This window comes from Taudactylus pleione, unplaced genomic scaffold (assembly GCF_031769625.1).
Source record: "Taudactylus pleione unplaced genomic scaffold, aTauple2 ptg001314l, whole genome shotgun sequence".
NCBI lineage: Eukaryota > Metazoa > Chordata > Amphibia > Anura > Myobatrachidae > Taudactylus > Taudactylus pleione.
In genome coordinates, this window is record NW_028285714.1 from 9,493,622 (window position 1) to 9,518,693 (window position 25,072).

At 40.4% G+C, this 25,072-nt stretch overlaps 1 long non-coding RNA gene across 1 annotated transcript in view; it reads left to right on the forward strand.

The window, feature by feature from the left end:
- LOC148443238 (uncharacterized) overlaps nt 1–25,072 on the forward strand; it is a 105,731-nt gene that overhangs the window by 41,565 nt on the left and 39,094 nt on the right. Inside the window, exons 2-3 of the long non-coding RNA XR_015875709.1 lie at nt 9,370–9,456; nt 13,069–13,160. This is a non-coding gene — a long non-coding RNA (uncharacterized LOC148443238). The remainder of the gene's footprint in view (nt 1–9,369; nt 9,457–13,068; nt 13,161–25,072) is intronic.

The following is a 25,072-nucleotide window of genomic DNA, read 5'->3' on the forward strand; positions in this document are numbered from 1 at the left end:
TATTCTTCAGCCTGCACTTTAATTTCAGTCTCACAAAACCTGGAATACTGGACTGCCTTCTCTTATCACTACTTGGACTTTTTCCCATTGCCTCACTACAGTTCCCAAGTACACTTTAGTGCTATACCTGGACTTTTGTTTTGCCACATTCATGTCTGTTAAGCCACTCATTAAAAACTCCACATTTATTTTTAAAGCTGCTTCAGTGTCTGCTCCTATTACCACCCCAGGCCCACACCAAAACCAGAACCTCACATGTAGATGGCAGACCTGCTGATTTTTAAGCCGCCGGAGTAGCTATAATTTTATCCAACACTGCTCCAAAAAGTACCTTTCCATAAAAAGGTAAGACTTCTAGCGCCTGCTTTGATCCTGTATCAGCTTTCCAGAATCTTGACCAAAAGAGCCCTTCATGCCACTATTGATGCTAATGATGCTTTATAAGCTAATATTCCAGCATCTACCACAGCTTCTCTCAGATAGGAAGTCACTTCACATATGTGGGCAATATACATCCTCTGTTTTCTGGTACTACCTCGTAGAAAGTCTTCCAATGCCCCCATCCATTCTTCAAAAGATTTGGCTACCCAGGCTCCAGTCATAGCTGGAAAAATAACAGCTCCAGATGACGAAAATATTGCCTTAAGACATGCTTCAATTTTCTTATCTGTGGAATCCTTCAGAGACGATACTGATGGAATAGACAATGTAGCATTTCTCAGTTACTACTGTTCTACTTTCAACATTAGATGGTGCCATACTCTGACTAGAATGGCCATAAACATCCTTCCAGAAAGTATGCATAGGAGATGCAAACAGCATGCTGTGGACACCCCATCCAAGGAGGCATTGTGGGAGCAGCCATACAATCCACAAATTGCTTCATAACCTAGGATAAGGAGGATACCTAAGATGGCTCTTTTCCAGAGACAGGTAAACTGGACTGGTGAGGAGGCTCTTTATAACAGACAACACACAAACCATCCTTTACATCTTGAGAGGACACATAGGGCCTGATTCAGAGCCGCTCGAAAGCGGCCACTCATTCGCTTAGAGCGATGTTCGCACATCTGCGCATGCGTATGGGTTGTAATGCGCATGCACCAACCAGTCAGTGCGGTCGGAAATCGTGTGTTCGCAAAATAGCGAGTGCCTGCTAATTTGAGTGACAGGATGAGGCGTTTGTGGGTGGTAACAGGGGAAGGTGCTTGAAAACGGGGAGTGGAGATCCGAACGCAGATGTGCCAAACTGTCAAAACAGGCGTTTTAAGTGTGTGCATAATTAACAAAGCAGCTTCATCGGCCACGTCACTTGGTTGTCTCTTAGCCTGAACTGTTCGCATGATTGTGGTAGGAAAATCCAACCACAAGCACTGCGAGCAGTTCAGACGCCTTTCAATGTACTCGTTTAATCTAATAAATAGTGGAGATGACGTATGATGCGAACGGCCAGGGGGCGTGTTTACAAAATAGCGAGCGCATATTTTGTTCGCTCGCTCAGACATAGAGGCATCAACAGACCGCAAAGAGCGAGCGCTCTATTAAAATATCTGGCCCCTTTTTCTGAACGAGTGAGCGCAAATAGTGTCCGGCTCTGAATCAGGCCCATAGGTCATACATGGATTAAGAAATGTGGTTATGTAGGCTGCACTATGAGGAGCAGCTCTTATAGATTATGGTAATTGTAAATGTAAAAAAGAGTGCTTGTATAATGGGTAAAATGTGAAATGGATATACAATGATAAAATTAAGTGAATATGGGAGTAAAAATAATAAAATGTACAAATGTGGATCTGAGAGAATTATAAGCAAATATGAGAGTAGCAGTAATAAAAGAAGTAAATGATAAAAATAATAAAATATAAATAAAAAAAATATATAAAATATAACAAAAATAATAATATCTGGGCAATGCTGTGGAGAAAGATTTAAAGTTAAAATTAAAACTTAGAAAATTTGGAGTTAACCACTATGAGGGGTATTCAATATGAAACATTAACTTCACTGTAGAAGTTAACGTTTCATATCGGAGTTTTTACCTGCATTAAAGTATCGAGCGCGCTCCCGCTTATACCCGTATTCAATATAAAATTAACGAAAACGGGAAACTTCGAAGTTGGATTTGCGTAAAGTTACAAATTTTTCATTAAAAAAATTGTAGGACCCCCCTAAAATTGTAAAAACATGGGGGATCACTATGGGTACCCCCGTTTTAGCCTTTAAATGAAAGTCAGGGATTTAAATAGCCACAGCAGGTGTTTTTTTTCCGACATTGAAGAAGTGATGCAGAAGAGCACTTAGGTTATTTTTTTCATTTTTTTAAGTGGTCCCATCAAATTTGGGGTACATGAAAATGGGTACTAGCATATTTTTATGTCCCTAAAGTAAGTTTTTAAAAATTCTGCATTTGTGCACCTGCCGCTATAATTCTATTCTAGAAAACATCTGCCGCATACTTGCAGAATAGCCCTGAACCTATTTCCTTATTGTTAAACAATTTTTTCCCATTTTTTTTTTTCACCCCAATTTTTAAATTCATTTTTTGGGGTGTCCGTATTTAAAAAAAAAATTTTTTTGACACAGTTCTTTTTTAAATGTCAGTCCCAGGGGTGCAGGCTATTTTTTTAAGCCTGCACCCCTAAACCCCAATTCTGCACTTTTTTTCAACACCTATTCAATGGTGAAAAGTTATCCCCGTTTTTTTATCAAACACTTTTCAAAACTGCGATAAGTTTTTGAAATTGAATACGGTGTAAAAGTAAAACCTGCGATAATGATGTCATACCTCCAATATTAATGCAAAAACGATGTTATCGCACCCATATTGATTACCCCTGTATATGTTTATAGCTTTTTAGCAGTTATTTGTGTGGAGCCGGGCCATGGTGGTTGTAGATGTTGCATGCTTTGATGGCAGCGTCACTTGCTCAATGTTTGGAGACACAGGCCCTAATCCTACCTCTGCCTCCTGGCAGCAGTCACCTCTGCCTTCTCACACCAATGCTGCAATGTCTAGAGTTCCCGTCGGCATCTTCCCTCCACCAGAAATGGTGACGATTGCACTTCCGGTTTGGAGTATTTTGGCTATCCCACCATCCAACGCATTTCATGCAGTAATGCACTTTGTCAAGGATGGTTTAACTTTGTTGGTGGTCCCTATTATACCAGGGTGTTTGAAAAAACTTTATTGGGTCTGTTTAAAATAACAAATCCTCTGCATGATCTTCTGTATAAAGAAGTGGCAAGCACATGTTTAGGTGCTTGTATTTTAGGTTTCCAGCATAGCCCTCAAAATAAAATCAAATAAAATGAATAAAAATCAATAAAAATAGGATAGGATAAAAATGAATGAATGAACGACTAAAAGTAAAAAATAAAAAAAAATGTTAAGAAAATGAATAATAAATATAATGAGTAATATAAATAAAATAAAATAAAATAAAAATAGATTGAAGATATAGGGATGTGTGTTGTAAATTAGTAGGAATAATTTTGATGTTAGGGTGTGTGAACCTTATGGAAATTGATGCTCATAGGAAGGCATTGAACTCAATGTCTGTATTCAGGCTTTTAGTTTGTATGTCCACTTGGTTTCGGTCTTTTTAAATTCTGTTACCTGGTCACCCCTTCTCCAATGTGGGGTTACTTTTTGGATTCCTGTGAATCTTAGTCCATCTGGGTTCTTGTCATGTACATCCAAGTAATGTTTTGACACCTTGCGTGGAGAGTCCTCTTTTAATATTGTCGATATGTGCTACAATGTGGATATTTTCATTTTTCGTTTTGTTTGTCCAACGTTTTGGATGGACACTCTATGAGGTATATGATTCCCTCTGTTTCACACATTATTTCTTGGTGGATTTCATATTCTTTGTTTGTTTGGTTACATTGGAATTTGATGTGTTCTTTGTAGTTTTTTTGTTTGCTGTTTTGCACCCCTTGCATTTGAGGCAGTTGTGGAATCCTTTGGATTTTGTTCTTTTTATTTTCTCCTGATTGTCAGGGATGAAGCTAGCCATCAGTTCTTGTTTTAGATTTTTTACAAGTCTGTAGATGATTCCTGGTCTTGATGGGATGATGGATTTCCCATATTCACTTCATTTTATAATTTTATATCCATTTCACACTTTACCCATTATACAAGTTCTCTTTTTTACACATACATACATGGGTTTACATGAAACCAGCACAGGGGGCTCCCCTCCTGTTTCCCTTTATCTTTAGACATATTTCATAAAGGTAATAAATGCAATTCTATGTGACAGCCTTCACAAAATATCAAATGAATGCAAAGTACTCAAGAAAAACCTCCACCCCCAAGGATGGAGAGAAAAAATAGTGATAGTTATAACTGACAGACAGAAATAAAAGACAGTGTCAATACCAGCTACAGTAGCAAGAAGTCACATACAATGTCTATGTAATATAACTACAATGGACTCTGAATCAACAAAACAAACACCAGGAATGGTAGGATATAGAGCCCCGTATACAGAGCCAGTGCTACCACTAGGCAAGCTTATGCAGCTACCTAGGGGCGCCGGCCACTAGGGGGTGCTTTTGAGTCTGCCTAACTACAGAGGTTGCAGGGGGTGCAGTTGCTATGGGGTGCAGTGGCTTAAGGGGCTCACCAACCCAGCGATCACACCCCCTGCACCATCCATTTGCCAGGTGTCCACTGAGATTGTATTACCAGCAGGCACAAGGCTCCTTCTCTCCCACCCCCAGCACCACCAGCATCTGGAGGATGGAGCTCACTCCTGAGCTCCAGCTTCTGGTTCCCACAGTGCACTATAGGAGTGACATCATGATGTCACTCCCATAGTTCCGAGGAGCGGGCACTGGGGATGGATGGCAGCAGGCACTGGATCAGGGTTTAAGCTAAGTATTTTTTTTGTATGTGTGTGCGGGGGGGAACTTACTACAGGGGACACTACAGGGGCATCATATGGGGGCACTATTGGGAGCACTACAACTGGGGGAACTACAGGGGCCCTTACTACTGGGGGCACTTCAAGGGCCATTACTATTGGGGAACTGCAGGGAGCATTACTATTGGGGGCACTACAAGGGCATTTCTACTCAGGGTACTGCAGGGAGCATTACTACTGGGGGCACTACAAGGGCATTACTACTGGAGGCACTGCAGGGAGAAATACTATTGTGGGCACTATGAGGGCATTACTACTGCGGGCACTGTAGGGAGAATTACTACTGGGGGCACTACAAGGGCATTACAACTGGGGGCACTACAGGGGCCCTTACTACTGGGAATATGCAGGGGGAATCATCCCTTTAATCCGAGTCATGTGAATTTTATTAGGGTCCTGTGTATGTGTCTATGAGCTGGGCGGTGGGTTTGGGGGATAACAGGCATGACATTGTGAACCTTTGTCTAGGGTGCCCTGAAACCTTGCAGTGGCCCTGCCTGTATACCTTAACCATGGGAGAGGTATACACTGTCAAAACTGGATTATTGGCTGAGACAAGATCAGTTTAAAATTGAAGCGTGCATGACACCATCTTGCAAATGGCAGCTAGACTCCATTTTAGAAACAAGAATCTGTAAGATGCCATTTTATGACCAGTGTCATTTCAAGTTACAATTCAGGTGCTAAGAACAGATGGCAATGTTTTTGTTAATCTACCAAGGGCAACTGGAAGAACATGCTTTCTGAGTAAAAGTAAATAGAAAAGACAATGGTTATTTTTACATACAAATTGGGAATCCCTGGATGCAGATAAAGTATAGTTGTGGCAATTGTAATATAATCCAGGCATTGATCTACACAATTGGATTTGTCTGAATCCTAGACAGGATGGCCCCAACTTCACAGCTTGATTCACAGTTCACACAAGAGTCTGTGAGAACAAAAGAGGTTTTTTTTTCCTTTGAACACAGGACAGGTGGGGGCCTGCTGACAGAGTGCATGGAACTACAATGCTCAGCAATCCACACTGCTGAATGTTCACTTCGTGTATGAGAAATTATGCACTCAAATCTCACCCATTAATAACTAGCGTCCTTATATCAAACCCCGAATACCCACACATTACATATTCACTCATAAGGTTCAATAAGCTCTAAAGTGTATGATTTAAGTTGGTTCATTTAGTTTAAATGCTGAAAAATAAAGATATTTGATAACTAAGGTATTATACATGCTAAACAAGTCATGTTTGGAGTTGTACTAATGCGTATCCTTTTTACAGTATGCCGGTGTTATCGGTGGGGAGATCGCATCATGCATTCCCGAGTTATGGATCGCAGAGCCTACAAGCAACAAAATGTATATTTTAGAAGCAATTGTTAGGATGCTGCAGGAGGCGTGAAGAGGATGACCCCCAGCTGTTAGAGGCAGGGAGAGTCTGTTTGAACCAGCCTGTTAAATGTGCTGTAACAGATGCTTCACCCCTGGGAACCAATGATATCAGCAACATACTTCTCTAGTGTCCTGTTTATTCTGGGGGGTATAAATATGAGTGCATGAATGCTGGTTCTGGGTCTTCATGCTGAACGCTGTATGACTAGGGGTCTCTTGCTGATGCCTATCTCCCTGTCTGGAAGCGTCTGCATATGTATACTGTACTTGGGGTCTGTATAATTTCCTTTTGCACCTAAATTGTGTCTTGCTCTCTCTCAGTGTCTCTCTCTCTCTCTCTCTCTCTCTCTGTGTGCCTCTCTCTCTATGTGTGTCTCTCTCTCTGTGTGTCTCTCTGTGTCTCTCTCTCTGTCTCTCTCTCTGTGAATCATGCATATGTATCTCAACTGTACCTTGTGACTGTATGATTTAATTGTGCTTATTGTACACAGATCATAGCGTGTAACTGACTGTACTTTTACTTGAATAATACTTTGTGCTTTGGAACCACATGTTCTGAGTCTGGAGTCTCTATTTATTGTATGACTGCGTACACAAATTAGCATCATCCTTAGAGGTTTATAGGAAGGGTTTTAGAAGGTACAGGCAGGGGTATGTAGAGGCTCATTTTAATATCAACAACATGGAGACTGACCCAAACCCTCCTGAGACAACAGCTACAGATGTGTACTTGTGCATCTCGAGACACATATAGGGTAGGCAGAAAAACTCAGATGCGTGAAAACCTTTATAGAGTCTTCGTCTGGGTCAGGAGGGGAGCAACCGGGGGAGCGCCTACCTCCCCTAAGCTATGTTAACCAGCCAGGTACTCTGGCCTCATTGCAGCAGAAGCATCTGCTGCCAATCCCCAGCATCAGACAATAAGGCCTCGGTGGTGTAGTGAGAATGTGGACAATTGCAGGCCCTGACTGCAGCGGCTTCTGGTGCATCTGACACCAGAAGCAAAGACTGCCAGATGCGATTTCCCATAAGTGAAGAACCGCCTTACCTGACATCTCCATGCATCTGGTTGCAGTCCAAGTCGCAGCATTGCTGCTAGCAAGCTCATCCATGACCCACCAAAATCACCAGCCCAGTTGCTGGTGTTGCGGCCCTGCAGAGGTAGATGGAATTGCAGTATATGTGTCTTACTTCAGACCGTTAGTACTGCCAACCCAAAATAAAATAAAACATAAAATAAAAGCTTAGGACTGCATGAGCAGTCTCCTGCTACAAAGGTGCATCTTGATCCTGTTGCACCAAACAAACAACTGAAGGCCTATGGCTAGGGGCCAGGTATATATGGAGAAGAACCTGATGCATCCTGGGAGCTGAAGCTTTTACTAGTTTGTGCCTGGATCTCTCCAACCATAATATCCCCATGGTATACATATGGATCCCTATGGACCCTGAAGAAGAAATTGTACTTTCATAAGTAACCATTTAAAATACAGTACAGCTTAGCAGCAAGAGTACTCAAATAATCATAAATATATCAATGATTAACTGAAATTACCTGATCTATGATGGTGAATAGATAACTTCCAATATACCAACCCCCAGTAATATTCATAAGAACAAGTGCACTAAGTATTCAGTGTACTGTCCCATGACTGTTTTTATATTGTACTGATTTAGAACAAAGACATTCATCAGGCAGAAATTAGATTCCATAGTTCATTAAAGACATGAGCAATTTTTCATTTTATTAAATCTTTCAGTAGAGCCCTCTTGAGATATGTTGATTTGAAAATGTATGTGATAATTTACAATACACAATACTTCAAAAGGTATGGTACTGTACTGTGCAAAGTCCTAATTGATGATGCCACATGACCGAATATGTACTGGTGCCTCTAATTGTTTAATCTTTGCAGGGCAAGCTTGCATTTTATCCACCTGCCAATAAGTGGACAGATTTAGTTTTGTAAACCCTCACATAAATTAAATTATGTTTTGCAGAGCAGGATTATTAGAATGTAATATTTGGCTGGAGAGTATTAATCATTGCTTGTTACATAAAGTGGCACACAGTCATTTTGACCACACAAGACACTTAAATTAGAACATTGGGGCGGCAAATAATGAATAATTTCTATGAATGAGATAATTCTTTTCTCCTTTATCTGTAATCACTTTCTGCTTGATTTAATTTTTCTCAAGGTGAAAACGGAGGTCCTAAACAATAGTATGTAGCTATATTTGGTCATTTAGGGCCTGATTCAGAGATGTTTGCTATTGCAATGGTTAGCATACATCTCTGATGGTGCAGGGTCTGGTCATGCACTGGACCCATTCTGCCCATGTGCAAACGGGTACTGGATCTCGCTCATAGACCCCTCCAAACCACTGCATGATTGACAAGCTACTCCGTTTATGGGGTGGAGATGGTGTATGGCTGGCCACCGTTCCCGGAGATGGGGGCATGACCCCCCCTTTTTCCGGGAAAGACTAAGCCAGGGTCTGCATCGGTGAATGCAGATTTCTAGACAATTATTGCTGCATTTGCATTTGAGATAGATGGAATTTCACAGCTGCTTGTGTTTAGCTCTGCAATTCCATCCATCTTTGAATCGAGCCCATAGTACATTATCTACAAAGCTTCACTTTTCAAGTGCTAAAAACATAGTTTGATTTTTACACAGTGAATGAAAAAATTAAAGAATGATAAAAAGTATAAATTATATTAGAAAAGTATATATATATATATATATATATATATATATATTTAGCTTCCCAAACAATTGAATTTAATGAACATTTTACAGTTTAGCAATGCCTGCATATAGAGTGTGATTGTAAAATGTTTTTACAGAATAAAATAAGCACATACTGTAGGACAACTCTGGAATTATAAACTTGACTCTAAGCTAACAATGATTTTGCAACACTGAAAACTGATCAAGTCTCAATAAGCCTATCATACATTAATGAAAAAAATGAAAAATTACGCCACAACTTTATAAAAAAGTTTAACATCAAATATCAACTCTCTCTTTCTTTACAGATGCAATAAATCTGAGAATGCTGGACTTTTACAATCTTCAAATTATTCATGACATGGACCTGTAGTGCACTAGTAAAGAGGAAAATGGTATCTATTATTTTACATTAATTATTTATTAACCATATATGCTCTGCTGCACAAATCTGGGTAATAGTCCTAGCACAATCAGAACAGGGTTGGTTGTGTGTATGGGCAGGGCCCTGCCTTTTTAGTTGAAGGTTTTAAATCCTTAGGGATACTAGGTCACCTCAGCTGACTCGCCTAGGGCTGGTTGGCAATATAGCAATAGATCTTCATGTCGAAAGCCCCTTCCCCCTGCAATATTGCCACATTGCTGGTTAGTGGAATATCAGGGGGCTACTACTAACCCTGGTCATCAATTCTGGAGGAATGCAATTAAATTTTTTATAATTTGTGATAATTCACATTTTTAAAATATAGTAGCATGCACAGATCCTAGGGATTCAAGTATTATTTTTAAATAGTAGCAGGTGTGTGCTGGATAATGGTTTAGAAACTAATAGAGATTGAAATTTGACCAGCTTAGAAGGCAAAAATTACCTTTAGTAAATGCTGCATTTTGCAGTTAGAACCCATCATCAAACATGGTGGGGACCATTGAATTGTAAACCTGCATTATAAATGTATCCCTATATCTCCATTTATTTTATACAGCACCATGTATAACAATAATATATAATTTAACATATGCCTACAGAAAATGGAAAGTGCCAAACTCTGAACAGTTCTATGTTTACAGTATATTGTGACCATGTTGGACAGAAAACTACCAGAGCTATTTACTTTAAGGATGTAGACACACTTATAATATTAAAGAGCAAATATAAATACATTTATTATTATCACACATAATTGTGATTGTTCTTACTGGCAATAATTGTTTCATTTACATGTATATCGCAATTTACACATGTTTAATAACTATTAATAATGTTTTTTAGCTCCTAAATCACTTAGACCCAGATTCGGAGTTAAACGCAAAACAAAAAAGATTCATGGCAATAACTTTGCACCTTGGTAAAACCATGCTGCACTGCAGGTGGGGCAGATTTCAAATGTGCTGTACATAAAGATTTAGATGTTTGAGAAGAGTGTTCAATATAAAATACAGTGTAAAAATAAAGCTGTTTAGCATTTGTGGGCTACATCCAACAGCGGCCAGTATTTGCCCTGAATGCAAACAAATAAATATATGTGCACCCTTTGCAGTGCAACATGATTTGTTCCAGCTACAAAATTACTTTTCTTTTGTTTTGCTCCCAACTCAGAATCAGCCCATTAGTTAACATTCTCTTAGATTCAAATTTGCATTTTCCATACAATAACAAAAAAAAAAATCCTGGTAAATTAAATACTTGAATAAAAAAAAAGAGAGTACCCTAAATGAACACTGTGGCATTATGCCAACATGCTTACCAAAGGTCTAAATTGACTGTATCTGTGCATAAATGTGAGAATAACAGAAGTGGGGTATATCATTTGAAAGAAGGGACTAGGGACCTCATTCAGAGTCGTTCGAAGTGGCCGCACGGTCGTAAGGAAAAAGGGGCCGGATATTCAAATGAATCCATCGCAAGTTGCGTCCCTAAGTTCAGATTGGTAGTTGGCCGACCAAGGGGAGGAAGCGGTCGGAAGACAAAAAAATATGCCCCCTTCTCATACGCATTGCACGTCATCTCCGGGCATATAAGGATTAATCAAGACCATCAGGAACCATCGGCACTGGTCGGAGAGCTTAAGGTTGACCATACCCTCTCTTAAGCTCTACGATCATGTCAGTGTAAAAACCTCCCATGTCACATGTGCCATGACGCTACTTTGTTAATTATGCACTCCCATAATCCGTATGCACTCCCATAAAACGCCGTTCGCATAATGAGGCACACCTGCGTTCAGATCTCCACTCCCCGTTTTCAACACCTTCCCCTGTTACCACCCACAAATGCCTCCATCTGTCACTCAAACTACCGACCTGGCTGTGTTCAAGGAGAGAGCAATTTCTGATCGTAGCGGCTAGTTTGCGCACGAGCACTGTGAACTTTACACATGCGCTGTATAGCAAACATCGGTGGCGTACGACCATGCGGCCGCAATGACCGACTCTGAATGAGGTCCTAACTTTGTTAATAGTGCCTTCTGAACCATATACAGAAAACGTCTGTTTTCTGTAGCGCAGTGTAATATTGTTTGGTGATCATTAGACAATAGCATCTAGTGGGTCACAATTTGGAGGAGATGGGGCACAATATGCCCTTCTTCCATCTGTTAAGGGGGGACCAATTTGAAAGCTGAGACTACTACAGATTTAATAATGGGCATAATATAGCAAATACTCATAGTACACTCTGATCCATATACGGAAAACAACAGTTTTCCGTAGCGCAGTGAGATATTGTCCAGTGATCACCAGGCAATAACACTTAGTGTACCTAAAGTTTAAAAGAGCAGACTCCCCTTTTTTAAACATGGGTGCCCACAAAGTTACCAGTGTCATTGTAGGGGCACATATTGCCATCCCCCATATACAGAAAAAATATGTTTTCTGTAGTGCAGAGTTATATTATCTGGTGATCATAGGTTATCACCAGACAATAAGTACTAAGAGAACCCATAATTTGAAAGAGGGGAACCCCTCTTTATAACATGGCTGTCCTTGATTCTATAGATGCCAGCTTGGAGGGAAAGTTTCCAACATCCTTGCCCGACATTTTTGGTAGTGCAGGGGGTTATCTGCTCATAACACTGATCACCAGGCAAATATTTTTTTGTGGGCAAATCGCCTGAGGGAGGGGATTCCCCTCTTTCAAACAAATGTGTTGAATCTCTCTATGTTCCAAGGTTGGAGACATAGAAGGGCTTAAAATATCTGCCCCTTTCTCTGGCAATAATTTTAAACTTAAAAATAAAGTGATGTCCATACGCATGTGCCCAGACATCACTACTCCAGGACCAGCTACAGTGATCCCCTGGCCTTCCCAAAGGTGATTATTGGTGATGGGGGAGATGGTAAATAATCAGAGGGCACTTGTCATCTGCAGTTTTAAGATATATGTGGATGAAGATCCCCAGTCATCCACTGCAATGAAGATGTTAAAACAACCATAGCAAATTATATAATATTTATGAGAAATTGCTGCAGTCTTAGAGAAAATGTATTCAATAGAAAACCTTTTCCTTTTCAGTGCTCAAGTGTTGTTTGATTGTAGGTTACTTATCAATCAGACACTGCAATTTGTGCTTTATGACAGAGGGACACAAATGTCATAGTCTGTGCAGGTACTGGTTTGACAATTTTACAAATCATTGCATATCATAATTAGAGACTTAACTTGATCAACTAAGCTTTGATTTCTACAAATATTTGTTCTGCTAAACATTAATGTTGTAAGTATCCTAGAAAACCATTAAAGTACTGTATATGATAATATTACTGTATATAATGGCTTTTATTATCATGCTTTTCTGAAACAGACTCAATTTCACTCGTACTTTCACAGCATGTGTTCTCTGTGTTAGTAACTAACTAAATTCTGTGATTCAGTGATTGTCTTATTGATTAAGGTCAGTCAAGATTAAGTGACTGTTACAAGTGGGCATAGATCACAAATAAATGTGGCGTACAATTTTTTCTTTTTTATGTTTTGCTTATTTATTTTTTTTAACACAATTCTATTACAGAATTTCCAGTGACCTTTCTGGACTGACAAAAGATATCTTCATCGCATCTAAAAATCAATACACATCATACTCTTGGCAAAAACAATATGGATGTAAGTAGCTTCAATTCTTAAACTCATCTTATTATAAATGGACTGGGTTAGTGAATGTGCAAATTGATAAGTAGGTTTAATGTCGATCTGATAAATAGCTAATGATTTCTAGGAATGCAACCTTTAGTGTCATACCAAACTTACATGACATACAATTACTATTAGTAGTGCAGTATTATTTTCTGGGAGTTTTCCATTCAGCTTCTGAAGTACTGTAACATTAATGATTAAACTAATGCAGCAAAATCACATGTACTAAAGCTATAGCTCTAAAGTACGTGGTTTTATCAACCTAACATGCTGTTAACTGAAACTATTTTTATACATTTTAAGTGGATGGATAATAGATAGATATTCCTCTTTCCTTTACAATGTAAGCTCTCATGAACAGGGCCCGCTTTCCTTAAGTGATTTTCGTTCCCTTAATTACTGTATATTATCATCTTCTCTAAACTCCCTACATTCGCACCTAACCCTTGGTTTTGGCCTCCCTGTTGCTTATTTGAGTGTTACAAGCAATGATGCAGCAATGTTTTTAAACCATGTACTTGTCATGTATTGTTTTTACTGTACGTCACTGTGCTCTTGTTTTCAGGGGCATTGAGAGGGGAGGGAAGCGGGTACAGATTACCCGGGCCCGGGCTCCTGAGGGGCCTGGTGGGGGCCCGAGTCCTGCGTTGCCCGCCCCTCAAAGCAGCAGCCACAGCAGTCTCCTATGCCTGTGCGGGGGAGCGATCACACTGATCGCACCCCCCCTAGCTTTGCGCTGGGCTGAGGGGGCTCAGAGCCCCCCCTCCCCAGCATGCAGCACTGCAAATATATATTTTTTTCCTCTCGGTAAGGGGGCGTGGCCACGCATCCCCTATTAGGCCACGCCCCCTATTACCGGGGCCCGCCATGGCTCTTGGTGGGCCTGCTTGTTTTGCTCATTTTTTATGTGCTTTGTTAGGCACTGCAGAACCCTTGTGCCATATAAATAAAGGGTGATAATAATAATAAAGAGCTTTATTATTTTATCTTTGTTGGTGGTGGTTTTATAATGATGTGGAGTGTGTTCATGTGACATGGGTTGGGTCACTGTTCCACCAGAACATGTTATTGACCAGTAACTGCTAAATTGCATTGTTTGATGACCATTTGCAGCCTTTCATGGATTTCATGTACCCCCACAATGATGAAATATTCCAGCAGTATAATGCCATCGGCTCCAATGGAGTCTCATAATACTGTGCATGTCCAGTGGAGCCAGCCATAAGTGAGACACAGTGGATCAGGTCCCTTCCCCCAAAGCAAGCAAGAGCCTTTCATTAACATAATAAAGGATGCTTTGTTAGCCATTTAAGCAGTCAGCTCAAGGTCTGCCCTTGCAATTACAGTACTAGTGTCCTGAAAAGGTGAGGAATGGTGACCATTGCTAGGACAACATCCTCCATCTGCTAGGCAGCTAAGAGAACTGCTGTGCTGCTAGGAAAGTGTTGGTCACTGCAGCATTGTACAAATTTGTGTGTGGTGCTCACATTGCAATGGCATGTCTTAGGAACTATTAGTGTGGCCTGTACAGTGGTGCATACAACCATCACTGAACTACAGATCTCACCCCAGAAAGACCTGTCTATGGATTACAAACTGGCATAGCATTTTATGCTGCACACTTGTGGCATGGTTGGCACATTCGATGCTGTCCCAGCTGCGGTGCTCATACACTGTACTGTACTGATTTCATCACTTAGATACTAGTCGCACTATGCTGTGGTGTATTTAGTCTCAAAGTAGGAGCATGCCCAGTTGAGCTGGTCAGGAGTGACACACAGTGCATCCCAGACTTAGATACTGTAGTGATTTCATGACTTAGTGTGGCCTGAACAGTGGTGCATAAAACCATTACTGAACTACAGACCTCAACCCAGAATGATGAACCTTTTTACTGTCTATATCCTAATCCACACCCTTTCATACATTTCGACCTTTGGTGCGTTGACCTACCATTTTTGTTTCAAACATTTCTGTGTAGAACTGTAGACCCTGTCAACCATTTGTGCTTGTCGACTTTTGTACATGTTGACCTATTGTCCACAACAATATTTTGTCCCTGTCAACCTATTGACTTTCTAACATCTGGTGTCTATCTAAAATCCAAACCCCCTGATTGCTTATACTTAACTATTGTAACTGTACAGTAATACTGTAATTAGTATGCACAAGGTGCTGTCTGAGCCTCTGAAGCTGTGGGGCATCCCTCCTCACCAGGTCACTAAACCGATGCTGTAGTGACCGGATTGATCTATCCCAGTCTACTTGGGCCAGGATATCACTCCTGGCATTTATAAATGCCCAGCATTTCTCAGCATTGCTGAGAAGCGGCTGATCCCTCCTCTCAAGGAGGATCTGCAACTCCCTCCCGGAACAGGGATGCTGCCTCACAGCAATTTTCTAAAACATACAGTACTAGCATCACTCAGGACACACAACGAATGATGCCAGATATTAATGCATTGGAGCGCACACATGTGCAGGACATGAAATTATAATGTAGTGCTGCATCGACCAGCAAGCATCGCAATATCCCATGTGCAGCTGCCACAGCAGGGTCAACAGTAGCAGCCTGGGACAGCACTGACAGTGCCACAAGTGTGTGGCTTAAAACACACAGTTTGAAATCCAGAGACTTCTCTTTCACTCAGACCTGACTACTAGTTTCTAAGTCATGAAATCACTGCAGTATGTAAGTCTGGGACAGCACCAACGGTGTTGGTATTGTGCAGCTTAAAACACACAGTCAGTTTGTAATCCAGAGACTCCGTCTTTCACTTCGACCCCACTACTAGTTTCTAAGTCATTAAGTCACTATAGTACAGTATCTACAGGAAGTTTTTGATGCACTGTGTGTCACTCCCGACCAGCTTCACTGAGCATGTGCAGATTTGTGAGACAACATACACCATAGCATAGCATGACTAGTAGGTTGCTACATGGCGTATGGAGCACAGCCACTTTCTTGAGCATACAGCTCATCAGCCTAGTGCTTATACACTGTGTCCAACAGCCTTCACAGTGCTGATGTGCCAACAGTGCTGTAAATGTGTGACTTAAAATGCACAGTCAGTTTGTAATTCAGAGACCCCTCTTTTACCCCACTACTAGTTTTAATTTAATTAAATCACGACAGTATCCAAGTCTGGAACAGCACTATCATTGTCGACATTTCCGCTACTATGTGGCTTAAAACGCACATTCAGTTAGTAATCCAGAAACCCCTTTTTTCACTCCTACCCCAATACTAGTTTCTAAGTTATTAAATCACTAAAGTACAGTATCTAAGTCTGACCAGCTCCACTGGGCATGCACAGTACTATGAGACTCCATACACCCCAGCATGGTGCGACCAGCAGGGTGCTTCATGGCATATGGAGCACCGCACACCACTTTCTTGAGCTCATAGTGCATCAGCCTAGTGCTGATGCATGGTGTCTCACTCCTGACCAGTTCAACTGGGCATGCGCCCCCAAGTGCGGCAAGTGTGTAGCTTAAAATGCACAGTCAGTTTGTAATCCAGAGACTTATCTTTCACTTAGAGCCCACTTCAACTTCTACAGTAAGTCATGAAATCAGTACAGTACAGTGTATGAGTGCAGCAGCTGGGACAGCACAGAATGGGCTGACAGTGCAGCAAGTATGCAGCATAAAATGCACAGTCAGTTTCACTACCCAGACATCACTACTACAGTAGTTTCTCTGCAAAACTCTACAGTATGTGATTGGCTCACCTGTCACAGCTTATTGTTCTGTTGTACTATATTCTGAAGTGCCTTAATGTAGTTTTAATCAGTGGAGTTCTTGCCACCCAGTGATGAAGCTGTGTATTGCATGCCGTGGATGTTAGAGCAAAAATTGGGAGAAAAGAAACTCTCTTTTTTGGGGGGCACTCATATATAACATTTAAATTTTACGTTTATTATTCCATTTAAAAGATTTTAGAAATGTTCAAGCCAACATATAAGAATTAAAACTGTAGAGCTCAATCATTGGCTATACAAGAAGCAACAAAAATATTATCAGTAATAGAATACAATATAAGAAGTTCAAATACTTCAGTTATGTAGTAGCGAACACAAACACAGAATATCACAGAAATCTGCGCCGATCATCACATGGTGTACAACTTGCAGAACCCCTTTAAGCTAGATCATAGATAAATATATCCTAGGCTATTGGATACAAATTGCTCAATCAGCCATAGATTGCAAATGCAGGTTCCTTATCCTGACACACAGTATATGCAAATATCACACTCTATCAGGTAGGTGATTGTTAATAAGGTTATCTCCTTTATGCATTAAAACATTCAAACACCATGGATATTGTAGTATTTTAGTAATAAGTATTAAACATACATAGAGATGATTGAAAGGAGAAAATTGACACCTTAAAAATCCCCCTTTACCATGTTATGGTGAAGTTGCTGCTCCCTGTGTATGAAGTTTTAATACACGGAGATACAAGAGGCAATGAGAATATTGTCAAACAATGAAATATAATATCAGAAGTTCATGCACTTTAATTATGTAGTAGTGAACAGTCACACAGAAAACTGCGCTGATCGTGTTTTGTTGTTAAATTCATAGAATCTTCTTAGACTTGATCTTAAATGACTATGTAATTTGTTGTAAGGATATATAAATACAATTATTCAATCGGCAATATATTGCAACTGCAGATTCTTAATACTGACATTGGGTATATGTACGGTTATCACAAGCTATCAGGTAACTGATTGTCATAAAGGTTTATTTCATATAGGCAGAAAGATTGCAAGCTACATAGGTATTATAGTAACTTAATAATGAGTGTTTCAACATATATAGAGATGAGTAAAAAAGGGATAAATAGACAAATAACAGATCCCTCTATGGCGTGCTATGGTGCAGCTGCTGCTTCCTGTGTGTAAGGCATTAATACAGGGAGTGAGCATACCACAGTCTATCCTGGGACATGAATAAGTGTAAGAGCATCTGCTTTTGGACTCTGTTTTAGGAGACCTTGTTGAACCAGTGGAACAGTGAGTAATTTACGACTTAAACTGTATTATATTGTGATTTATTTTGTCTTACGAGTGCTTAGGTTCTCCCTTTTTCCCCTTCCCTTATTATTACAATGCAATGGATGTTGTCAAGTCTCACTGCGCCTTAACACACTATAAGCAGCGACGTAACTGGATGCATCTGTATATGGTAATTACCAAAGTTACTAATAATTTTTCATATTCATAAAAAATGTTGTCAATTCACTAAATTACATAAAATAGGTTATTAGTCATTTCAGAGAACTTTATGCAACTGATGTCTGAATGCAGAATAATTCTACTTGAAGTAATGTAGACAAAACATCTATGAAAGTTACTTCGAAACCTTAGAAGTAGGACAATTGGGTAACGTTCATCAATTTTACTCGATGAAAACATTCAATTCAGTGGCTGATGCAGATGCAAGTTGGTGTTAATTGTTTCAGAATTGTGTGCACAGTACTAACTTGATATACAGTATTTGCACACACACAGTTTTTTTGTATTTTTGCAGCTAACCATCCCTATTCACACACTTGATTTCACAGACATCATACTAATCAATGCACACCAATGCAGTAATGCCCTTCAGTTACAATTAAAGATATGCCAGAGATGTGTTTGACTCTGCATTTCCCATAGTTGTGTAAGCTTGTTTCCTGAACAGTAGTGCAAAATTATGCAAGATAGGTTTTGCAGTCAACTTTTCATTAGCCACAAAATGTTCATAGACATTTGTAATAAGGAATTTGATTATTATGAGACAGGTGAGGAATTGAAAGCTTTATTACAACATTTTCAAAAGTATTAGTTAAGGGGGAGGGGGTGTAAGGGAAAAGAAAAACAATGTGAAGTGGAGAGGACAGCAATTAAGACAAAACATTTTAAGTAACAAATATCACATAAAGTAATACAAGTGTCACACTTCTCGGATGGATTATGGATGCAGCCCATATTTAGGGAGTTGGCTAGACCTATGCCTGAGGTGCAGAGTCTAATGTGCCAGCAGTATTCACCAGGGACCCTCACAAGAAGGTATGGACTTTGCTGCATCTGACACACAGGTCGTGGCCCTCAGGATAGGTTCCCTTATACAGGTGCTAGTAAACTCTTTATGCAGTGGAGGAGATGTATAGCTTAGTCGACAGACCGGGACAGAACCAAATGGACTAGACAGTACCAGGGAGCAGGCATAAAAAGGTCACAGGGAATAGCCTAAGTCAAAACCAGATATCAGATGCAGTACCAGGGGTCAGGCAAAATCAGAGTCACAATGAAGCCAAGGTCAGAAACAGGTAATGGAATATCACAGGAACACTGGAGTATATGGTAAATGGACCTATACTCTGGCACAGGAATGCTCTCCTAGACTTTCTTAAATAGGCAGGGCTTGATTTTGGTGCCATATGTGGTATACACTAAACTGTGTGCACGTCCCTTTAAATCCTATGCAGAATTTTTTCAGTAGTTGAGGTGCATGAATGTCTGAGGCCTTGACCCAACACCGTTATTCTGGGCCATAATCCTTCCAATCTACCAGGAATTGTACCAATCCACTTGAAAACCTGGAGTCCAGGATTTGCTTCACCTCATACTGCTCTTGCTGATCTACTGAAATTGCAGGAGGAGGACTGCAAGGTGTAGAGAAATGATTAAGCACCAGAGGCTTCAGGAGAGATACATGAAACACATTAGGTATCCTAAGTGTACCTTTTTAAATTCAAACGGAATGCCACAAGATTGACACTTGAAGAATTTGAAAAGGGCCTATATACCTGGGAGCAAACTTCATAGTAGGAACTTTAACCTCAAATGCTTGGTTGCGAGCCAGACTTTATCACCAGGACTTAACAACGGGCCCTGCCTCCTCTTCCTGATTGCAAAAGATGTATACCTTGAAGAGACTTTGTACAAATTTTTCTTTACCTCCTTCCAAATATTGCAAAACTGATTCACTGTACCATGCACAGCTGGAAGTGGTACTGACTGGAGAACTGGTAACTCTGGTAACAGTGGGTGCAGACCGTACTGGATAAAGAATGGAGAATGTCTTGACGCTTCATGGTACAAATTATTGTGGGAAAACTCAGCCCAAGACAACAGAGAAACCCAGTCATCTTGACTGGCAGAAACATACATCCAAATAAACTTTTCTAATTCTTGGTTTACTCACTCCGTCTGGCCATTGCTCTGTGGATGGTAGACCAAAGAGAAACTCAAATGGATGCCAAAGCACTTGCATAATGTTCTCCAGAATCTAGAGGCAAACTGTACCCCTCGATCAGAAACAATACACTTTTGCCAACTTAGGTGCTGAGGGTAGTCCTTTTAATGGAACAAAGTGATTTGCCTTGGAGAATCTATCCACCAACCCCAGAATAGTATTGAACCCTTGGCATGAAGGAACTTCTGTCATGAAGTCCATGGAAATGTGAGTCCAAGGACAATCAGGCACTGGAAATGGCAACAAAAAGCCTTATGGAGATTGCGGGGGAATCTTGTGCTGAGCACATATAGGACAGGCTGCCACAAAATCCTTAACATCTTGACATACCATCAGCCACCAATACCCCCTGAGGATTAATTCCAGAGTTCTGTTGACTCCTGCATGCCCACTAAAACATGAAGAATGTGCCCACTGAAGCAACTTGGACCATAATTCAGGTGCTACAAATGTTTTCCCTGGCGGAATCTTGCTCTTGTTGGTAAAAGCTACAAAGGAAGCAAGGATGTAGAATGGCCTGGTCTTCCTTTAATTCCTCCATTTCAGCAGAACTGAATGCATCAAGACAGTGCATTGGCCTTAACATTCGTATTACCCGGTTGGTAGGTAATCACAAGATTTAATTGATCAAAAAATAACAACCACCTAGACTGACGGTAATTTAGACAATGGGCCATCTTGAGATACGTCAAGTTCTTATGATCGGTATACACTGTCACCAGAAATTTAGCTCCCTCCAACAAGTATCGCCATTCCTGCAGAGCCAACTTGATGGCCAGCAGTTCCTTATCTCCGACAGCATAGTTTCTTTCTGGCGCAGAGAACCCACAGGGGTACCACTTGTTTTCTTTATCCCTCTATGACAGCACTGCTCCCACACCAACCGTGGAAGCATCCACCTCCCAAAAAAAAGGTAAATCACAATTTGGTTGCCTCAGAATAGATGCTGAAAGGAAGCATTGCTTCAATTGGCTGAATGCTTCCTCTGCCTCAGGCAGCCATACAAGAGTGTCTTGACCCTTTTTGGTAAGAGCAGTGATGGGGACTGTGATTGACTAATAATTCCTGATGAACTGGCAGTAGAAATTGCAAAACCCCAGGAAACATTGAACAGCTTTCAACCCGACTGGATGGGGCCAGTTTCCAATGGCGGCATGTTTCTCTGGATCCATTCTAAGACAGGAATCCGAAATGATGTTCCCCAAAAATGTTAATTCTTTTTGCTTGAAGGAGCATTTCTCAAGCTTGCAAAAGAGCTGTTTAGCCTGGAGCAATGATAGTACCTCACACACATGTTGGCGATGACTTGCCATATCCTCTGAAAATATCAGGATATCATCCAGATATACCACCACATACTTGTATAATAGATCCTGGAAGATATGGTGCATGTATTTTTGGAAAACAGCTGGGGCATTACTTAATCTGAAGGGCATGACTAAGTACTCATTAGTGGCCATCATGAGTGTTAAAGGCCACTCGTCTCCTGACCGGATTCTGATTAGGTTGTAAGCCCGATGCAGATCCAGCTTAGTGAAAATCTTTGCTCCTTTTATTGAGTCAAAAAGTTCAGATATCAGCAGTAGAGGATACCGGTCCTTAATGGTAATTGCATTCAAGCCCCGGTAATCGATACATGGTCTCAAACCTCCAACTTTCTTCTTAACAAAGAACAGGCCAGCTCCAGTGGGTGATTTAGACTCCCTGATAAACCCTCGTGCTAGATTTTCCTTGACGTTTTCTGTTACAGCCTGGGATTCTGTAAGCAAAAGGAGAAAAATTCTTCCATGGGGTGGCACCTTTCCAGGTAGGACGACTATAGCGCAATCCCACTTGGGGTCAGAGTAATCTGTCACACTTCTTGGATTGATTATGGATGCGGCCCATACTTAGGGAGTTTGCTAGACCTATGCCTGAGGTGCAGAGTCTAATGTGCTGGTGGTACTCACCAGAGACCCTTGCAAGAAGGTATGGACTTGGCTGCATCCAACACACAGATTGCGGCCCTCAGGATAGGTTTCCTTATACAGGTGCTAGTAAACTCTGGATGCAGTGGAGGAGACATATAGCTTAGTCAACAGGCTGGGTCAGAACCAAAGGTACTAGATGGTACCAGGGAGCAGGCATAAACAGGTCACAGGGAATAGCTAAAGTCAAAACCAGATATCAGATGCAGTACCAGGGGTCAGGCAAAATCAGAGTCACAACGAAGCCAAGGTCAGAAACAGGAATGGAATATAACAGGAATGCTGGAGTATGGTAAATGAGCCTATACTCGGCACAGGAATGCTCTCCTAGACTTCCTTAAATAGGCAGGGCTTCATTTTGGTGCCTTCTGTGGTTTACACTAAACTGTGTGCATGTACCTTTAAATCCTATGCAGAGCAGCGCGCACGCTCCTATGGACGCTGTGGCTGCCTGCACACAGCCACCAGAGGAGAGGAAGAACAGCTGATAGTGGGCACCAGGGATCTCCCGCTTGCTGTCCCACTCCAGCCCAGATTCCAGCATCACCGGACCAGGTAAGAGGGACCTGGATTCGGCGGCGCTGTGACAACAAGTGTCACAACTCACGGATAGGTAATGGATGCTAATCCATATTTTGGGAACAATGAAACCTGAGATACGGAGGCTCACAAGCCAGCAGTCTTCACCAGGAACCCCAGCAAGGACACACAGGTTTCTGCCCTCAGATTAGGATCAGATTTTGTCCAGAGAACAGGTGCTCGTGTTCTCTGGACAAAAGTAGATTATGATGAAGACAGCATAGTTGACAATAAATAAAAAAGCACACAATGAACCAGTACTTAGAAAATAAAATCCAACTGTTTGTCACTGGACTATCCTAGCTATGGATACATGGCTCTAAATGGTCTTTGTAAATGTGGGTAATCACGAGACTTACATAATCATTCTCTCTCATGTTTATATCAAGGCATCTTTTCCCATCGGAAACAAAGTGACAGTTCATGTGTAAATAAAGGTAACACTTACATCAGCGTTCTACCTCTTATTCACAAAAAGGTATCTTTGCATTCAAATCCCACATGAATATTGTTCCCCACCAAAAAAAAAGTCTTAGTGCTCCAAAAAATATTAATAAAGTAGATCCAAACAAGGCCTGAGGACTATGAGTTGAGATACATGTAGGTGCCCTGTACATTCAAATAATATAAAAATGAGAAATAATTCAGATTATTATTATCGGGATAGAAGGTATAGCGATAGCCACCAGGAAGAAAAAGAAAGAAAGGGATCAGTTTTATGGGAGAGGAAGAAGAAAATCATTTGCTAACAATTGGAGAAGATATTCTGGGAATAACAGCCAAACAGATAATTTTTTTATGGATGGCAAAATATCAAAGGAGGGAAAGATAACCCATAAAAAAAATGATCCTTAGTGGGGGGGGCATTAGAAAAAGAGGATGTAGAGCAGGTAAATACTGCAGTATGTCTAAGAAAAAATAAATAAATAAATAAAATGAACGGATCCTGTGCTAAGGAAGATAATGAAATGATAGCCTTAGGTCATGATGAGTTAAATGATAAGGACTCCACAAAAATCTATAACCTTAGTAAGTATATGCTGAAGAAGGAAGAACAGGAGGTTCTCGAGAAGGGCCTTAAATTTGCCCACTCTAATAATTTAGACAAGTTTGAGGTATTTCTAGACCTCCAGAAATATGTAAGAAAGCTTTGTTTAAAGAAATTCTTTATGGAGAATAATAAGGTGAATACTAATGTCCCGTTAGATGACAAAGATTTTTTATAAAAAGTCCACCTATTTTCAAAAACATAAAAGGGGATGTTTTATTGAAACATTTGAACTTTGTGTAATGGAGGATCTAAAAAAATATGGAATTCAAAGCTCCCAAAAATAATCTAACCATTGCACAAAGAAAAGCTCTAAAATCTTTGAATAGCAACGCCCAGATAGTTATTAAGCTAGTCGGGTGGTAATTCTTGACGGAGACAACTATTATAGAAAAATTCTTAATCAACTGAATGCTAAAAATACATATAAAAAAGTTAAAAGGGGATCCAACTGTGAGCATCCAAAAGAAATTGGATTTTTTTTTCAATTTATACACTTCTAATGCAGCTATTACACTGGAGGCAGCAGGGTACACTAAGATAGAGGATACATCCATCCCTGTTATTTATGTACTGCCCAAGATTCACAAAAGCCTGGACAACCCCTCAGGGCATACTATTGCATTACTTAAAATCTTTCAAGTTATATAGATTTTAAAATTCAACCTTTAGTGTGCAACACTAGATCGTATGTCAAGGACACTCTGGCAGTCATTAATAAGATTGAGAGTATAAGTTGTCAATTGGGTTTTATCCTAGTTACCGCAGATGTTAAGTTTTTGTACACAATTATACAACATAATCAAGGTATTACAGTCTTAAAGCATCATGTCCTTAAAGAAGGTATGGATGAGAATTTAAAGAATTTAATTTTGGAAGGTACTGCCCTGATTTTGTACAATACATTTTTCTGGTATAATGCAAACTTCTACTTACAAGTAGCTGGATTGGTCGATGGGTACTAGGCTGGCACCTAGTTATGCTAATTTATTTATGGCTCACTGGGAAGAAGATACAATAGGGTCAGATCACCAG